A 6,537-nucleotide genomic window follows, 5' to 3' on the forward strand; every position below is an offset into this window, starting at 1 on the left:
CTAGTGGCAGCAATGGAGAGATTGGCACCAAGAGCCTTCATGTTAATGAATCTTCCCAATCTCTAGGTCGGTTTTGGGAGAGAGAAAAACGTCCCGGTGTTCACAGAGGCTATATTTCAAAATTAAGGTTTATCTGCTACTCAAATAGATGAGCTGCTATTGTAGTCCCAGTCACCAGCGAAGTGTTGGTTTTTGGCTGGGAAAGGCACAGGAAAATATAAAGCAATATGCTGCTGTGTTTTTCCTGTTTTTTTGTCTAGCCTCCTATGATGGCTCTGGGATACAACACTCTGGATCAACCTTTTTTTTTTTTTTTTTAAATGAATAGTTAGCTGGAAACTAAAACTGGCTGTATAGTTAAAAATGTTAATTTTTTTATGATGAGGAGCTCTGAGCTAGGTTCACTGGGATTCACGGGGTCATATAATTTATTTTGTGGACGACTGCTGGATATTTTTGAATGCGCTCATCAATCTGAAGTATCTCACAAAACTTAAACACAAATGATTATTTGTCCAAAAGTTCATTACTGAGGTTCATTATTTACTATTAGCTTTTTCATTGTTCAAAATTCCTTCGGCTCCTGCATAAAAACACTTTCCACTCATCCAGCCAAGGGATCGAAAGTATTTTATGTGTCTAGTCACAGGGCAACATGCACCTGTGGAATGTATATCAGAGCATACGAAGGGCTAGAGGGTTGTCAAAACAAAAAGTAATATTATAGTCAAACAAGGGCAATTTCTCGGCTGTCTGTGGCTCCTTGTGTATTCTCTGGACACGTTCTCTGGATCCATGCAAACACATTCAGAATGTGTAACATTAGGAATTCTTAAACGGATTTGATTATCAATGGAATACTTTCCTAGAGGGAACATTTTACTCCCTGCAGAAACTATAAGCCTCCAAAGAGACTAACTGAATATAAGCCTTCTGTGAACGCATTCGTCCTGCAGCCTTGCTCACATTACTTGATGCTATTCTACTACTTGTTTACACCCACGCAACCAGCCATGAAAGGGAGTATTTCCCAGCAGTTAGAGTAGGAGGCTGGCAGTCCTGGGGATGCTGTCTGTACAACAGGGGACCAGCCTTGCACACAGGATCCCCAGGATGGGAAGAGTGCTCACGTGTGCTCCCTGGCACCTTTGCACGACCCTACCTGACTCCCAGTCTCCTACTCTAAGTACTAGCCCATACTGCCTCCCTAATGTGAGACTTACCTACCGACGTGGAATCATGCCCGGCTGAATAAGTGCTGATACATGAGAGAAGAGTGGTAAGTAGTGCAAGCAATACCACAAGACAAGTTATGCAAGGGGTGCTTTAAATTATGCCAGCTGCTAGGACTTCAAATCTGTTGAAACCACAGCTGGAGCTGGCACAGGATAGCAGCATCTCTGCCATGCCTCATTCACAAGCAGCTGGAGGTATGATGTAGGAGCCACCTTGCACTGGAATGATCTTCCCAGGGCAAGATATACTAATTCTGTGGCCATAATCTGCGGATGGTGTGGCACAAAGAAGCCACACTGGAAAATCTGGCCCTGCACGTGTAGCTGTTATTTACTATTGAAGCATCATAAGTTTGTTAGCTGACTAACCCTTATTCCCAAACTACAATCGATTATAATGCTATCTGATCGTCAGATCCTTTAGGTCTCAAATTCACACAAGACTGATACAAGAAAAGCAGCATGGGAAGGTAGAGATGGGGACTTTAACCTGTATTTGTGTGCGCTTTGCTCTCTAGCGGAGCTAGGGGTGTGTGTGTGTGTGTGTGTGTGTGTGTTTGTGTGTTTGTGTGTGTGTGTGTGTCCGACCCTGTTTTGTATTAGTTCAGGCTACAGCTCTTTTACAACGGTGAACTGCTTCCAGCCCTTTCCTGTAATATTACACAAGAAAATGCAGATGCATTACTAATAGTAAATATTCAATTAACTACTGATGTAGCAAACTGAAAACTTTAAATTAAAGGAAATAAATGTTATGCAAGTATATCCTTTACTTAAGCGAGTTGATGACCATTTAATTATGTGGTATATGATAAACAGTAAATATTTACTTTATGTCTTCTAAACAGGAACCCATTCTTTTTGGAATGACTAAGCACAGGTAGTGAGCACAGTTAAGATACTCTCCAGAGAGATGGGGCCAGATCTTCGGCTGAGTCAAAAGAGGTATGTTGATTTACACCAGCTGAGGATCTAACCCGAGACTCAAATTCAGCACTCAATGACACCAATGTAAATTCAGGATAACTCCAGTAATTTCAATAGAGTTATTTCAGATTTATCCTCATAAAAATGAGATCTGAATTGGCTATGTATTGGTAAATTGTAATTAAATCAACATTTCAATAAAAGCCATATATTTATAAGTAAAGCTTATCTGCATGATGTCTGTGCCTTCTTATTCAAAGCATTGCCCCAAATCCAGAAAATTAAGTAACTCAGTACTATTTATTTTACTTGAGTTCCTACAGAAGCAATATGTGCCATGAGACAACTACAGTAATACAGTACTAAATGGGTTCCTTATGGCAATTGTTACCTTAAGCAATGAATAATTCAGGCTTTGAATGGATATTGGGCTAATAAAATGAGGGAGAAACATTAGTTTTAGCTATATTTACAGTAATAAATAAAAATGACTCTAAAATGCTAACAGCAAAATGTCACTGTCGCGTCAGCAGAGCGTGCATGTTAGATGTCTCTATTTCTGGCCAGTTGTAATTTACATGATTTCATTTTGCTCAGAAGAATCATTGGTCTTGCCCAGCAGCCATTCATGGATGGCATTTTAGAGTTGCTAGAAGATCGATTTTTATCACTGCTGAAAAAAAAAACCTTACAAAAATAGCCGTAGATGAGCACACAAAATCTGAGGAGTGCAGTTTTAAGCAAACACACACTGGTACAATGGGCCCTGATGCGGTTTTCACTTACGCTGATGTAAATGTGTACGTGCAGACAGCTGTAGCGGCACAGGAGCCAGCAAACAGAGCTGTAAACAGGGGAGTTTCAGTGGGAGTTTGAAAGGGGAGTTTGTCTTGTGGTGCTTGTTTGGGGTTTGTTTTTGCTGTGGGGGGTGGTGTTTTGGTGTGGTTTGTGTTTCCCAGATTAACAGGATTTAGGTGGGAAGGCTAGGACAGATACAGAGGCAGCAGTGGGAGTGACTCATGTCGCGGAAGACACAAGGAAGATGACTGGATGTGGAAGCTGTGGTATGTACATGATCCTGGAGGGGGCACCTGGTAAGAGTTTTGTCTGCATGAAATGCCGTCTGATAGAGCTGATGGAGGAAAAGATCAGAGGTTTGGAGATGCAGGTGGAAAGTCTGGTTGAGTTTAGGAAGGGGTTTGAGCAGATTATGGAGCAAAGACATGAGGTTTCAGAAGGGAAAAGCTCAGACTTGCAGATGGAAGCCCGACTGAGGAATTCTGAGGGGATACTGCTGGGTGAGGAAAGTGGTCAGTGGAAGCATGTGACGGGCCAGTGAAGGAGAAATAGAGCTTAAGAACAGGTTTGCAGAGTTGGAAAATGAAGGGGCTCAGCAGGTAGTCACTGAAGGTGGAAGGGCAAGGAAGAAGAGGTGAGCGACTAGTCCTATAAGAAAAGGGGAAGAGTCAATGGAGACTACACCAAATATGAGCCCCAGGAGGATACAGAATGGGTTGAAGAGGATTACAAGGGAGAATAGGAATGGAAAGAACTTGCAGCCAGAGGGAACAGGGGATAAACTGGAGAATAGCACCGTCACCAGGAAAAGGCAGGTCTATGTGCTCAGGGACTTTTTATTGAGAAGAATAGATAGGCCTGTAACCAGAGCTGATCCAGAGAATAGAAGGGTGTGCTGTCTTCCGGGTGCTAAGATACAGGATGTAGACCTGAGGTTGAAAAGGATCCTAAAGGGAGCAGGAAAGAATCCCCTAATTGTCCTTCATGTGTGAACAAATGATACAGCTAGATTCTCCCTGGAAAGTATTAAGGGAGACTATGCTAGGCTGGGGAAGACGCTTAAGGAAATCGAGGCTCAGGTGATCATTAGTGGGATTCTGCCTGTTCCTAGAGAAGGGTAGAAAAGGTGTGACAAGATTATGACTATCAGATGGCTTAGGCAGTGGTGCTATAAGGAGGGCTTTGGGATGTATGGCCACTGGGAGGCATTCATGGACAGAGCACAGTTCTCTTGGGATGGACTTCATCTGAGTAGGGAAGGAAATAGACTTCTAGGATGGAGGCTGGCACAACTGATTAAGAGAGCTTTAAACTAGGAATTTGGGGGAGATGTCCAGGTAATTTCCACGCCGGATTTTAGCATTGTGAGGGAAGAAAGCAAAGTAAGAAAGGATACAGCCGTAGGTAGGTAGAATGTATATAAGGAGGAAGGGCAGCGTGGATTCCAGTCTAATAGGTTATAATGGCCGTAGAATGACCGTGCCTAATAGGGTACAGAGTGTGAGCCAGGCCAAACAGCAAAAATTTACCAGAAACATGGTGGAATAGTAGTCATGACTGGACTACAGGTATTGAAGGGTATGTGCTGTTTAGGAAAGACAGAAATAAAGGTAAAGGTGGTGGAGTAGCATTGTATATCAATGATGAGGTAGAATATAAAGAAATAAGAAGTGATGGAATGGATAAGACAGAGTCTGTCTGGGTAAAAATTACATTGGGGAAGAAAACTACTAGAGCCTCCCCTGGGATAGTGCTTGGGGTGTGCTATAGACCACCGGGATCTAATTTGGATATGGATAGAGTCTTCTTTAATGTTTTTAATGAAGTAAATACGAATGGAAACTGTGTGATCATGAGAGACTAACTTCCCAGATATAGACTGGAGGACGAGTGTTAGTAATAACAATAGGGCTCAGATTTTCCTAGATGCAATAGCTGATGGATTCCTTCATCAAGTAGTTGCTGAACCGACTAGAGGGGATGCCATTTTAGATTTGGTTTTGGTGAGAAGTGAGGACCTCATAGAAGAAATGGTTGTAGGGGACAATCTTGATTCAAGTGATCATGAGCCAATTCAGTTCAAACTGAATGGAAGGATTAACAAAAATAAATCTGCAACTAGGGGTTTTGATTCCAAAAAGGCTGACTTTCAAAAATTAAGGAAATTGGTTAGGGAAGTGGATTGGACTGAAGAACTTATGGATCTAAAGGCAGAGGAGGCCTGGGATTTCTTTAAATCAAAGCTGCAGAAGCTATTGGAAGCCTGCATCCCAAGAAGGGGAAAAATTCATAGGCAGGAGTTGTAGACCATGCTGAATGAGCAAGCATCTCAGAGAGGTAATTAAGAAAAAGCAGAAAGCATACAGGGAGTGGAAGATGGGAGGGATCAGCAAGGAAGCTACCTTATTGAGGTCAGAACATGTAGGGATAAAGTGAGACAGGCTAAAAGTCAAGTAGAGTTGGACCTTGCAAAGGGAATTAAAACCAACAGTAAAAAGGTTCTATAGCCATATAAATAAGAAGAAAACAAAGAAAGAAGAAGTGGGACTGCTCAACACTGAGGATGGAGTGGAGGTCAAGGATAATCTAGGCATGGCCCAATATCTAAACAAATACTTTGCCTCAGTCTTTAATAAGGCTAAAGAGGATCTTAGGGATAATGGTAGCATGACAAATGGGAATGAGGATATGGAGGTAGATATTACCATATCTGAGGTAGAAGCCAAACTCAAACAGTTTAATGGGACTAAATCGGGGGGCCCGGATGATCTTCATCCAAGAATATTAAAGAAATTGGCACACGAAATTGCAAGCCCATTAGCAAGAATTTTTAATGAATCTGTAAACTCAGGGGTTGTACTGTATGATTGGAGAATTGCTAACATAGTTCCTATTTTTAAGAAGGGAAAAAAGTGATCCGGGTAACTACAGGCCTGTTAGTTTGACATCTGTAGTATGCAAGGTCTTGGAAAAAATTTTGAAGGAGAAAGTAGTTAAGGACATTGAGGTCAATGGTAAATGGGACAAAATACAACATGGTTTTACAAAAGGTAGATCGTGCCAAACCAACCTGATCTCCTTCTTTGAGAAATGTTTCAGAGTAGCAGCCATGTTAGTCTGTATTTGTAAAAAGACAAGGAGTACTTGTGGCACCGTAGAGACTAACAAATTTATTTGAGCATACGATGAAGTGAGCTGTAGCTCACTTCATCGGATGCATTCAGTGGAAAATACAGTGAGGAGATTTATATACACAGAGAACATGAAACAATGGGTGTTACCATACACACTGTAAAGAGAGCGATCACTTAAAGGTGAGCTATTACCAGCAGGAGAGTGGGGTGGGGGGGAGGGAACCTTTTGTAGTGATAATCAAGATGGGCCATTTCCACCAGTTGACAAGAACATCTGAGGAACAGTGGGGGGGGGGGGACTAAACAAGGGGAAATAGTTTTACTTTGTGTAATGACCCATCCACTCCCAGTCTCTATTCAAGCCTAAGTTAATTGTATCCAGTTTGCAAATTAATTCCAATTCAGCAGTCTCTCGTTGGAGTCTGTTTTTGAAGTTTTTTTGT

Source organism: Chelonia mydas, chromosome 1 (assembly GCF_015237465.2).
Source record: "Chelonia mydas isolate rCheMyd1 chromosome 1, rCheMyd1.pri.v2, whole genome shotgun sequence".
NCBI lineage: Eukaryota > Metazoa > Chordata > Testudines > Cheloniidae > Chelonia > Chelonia mydas.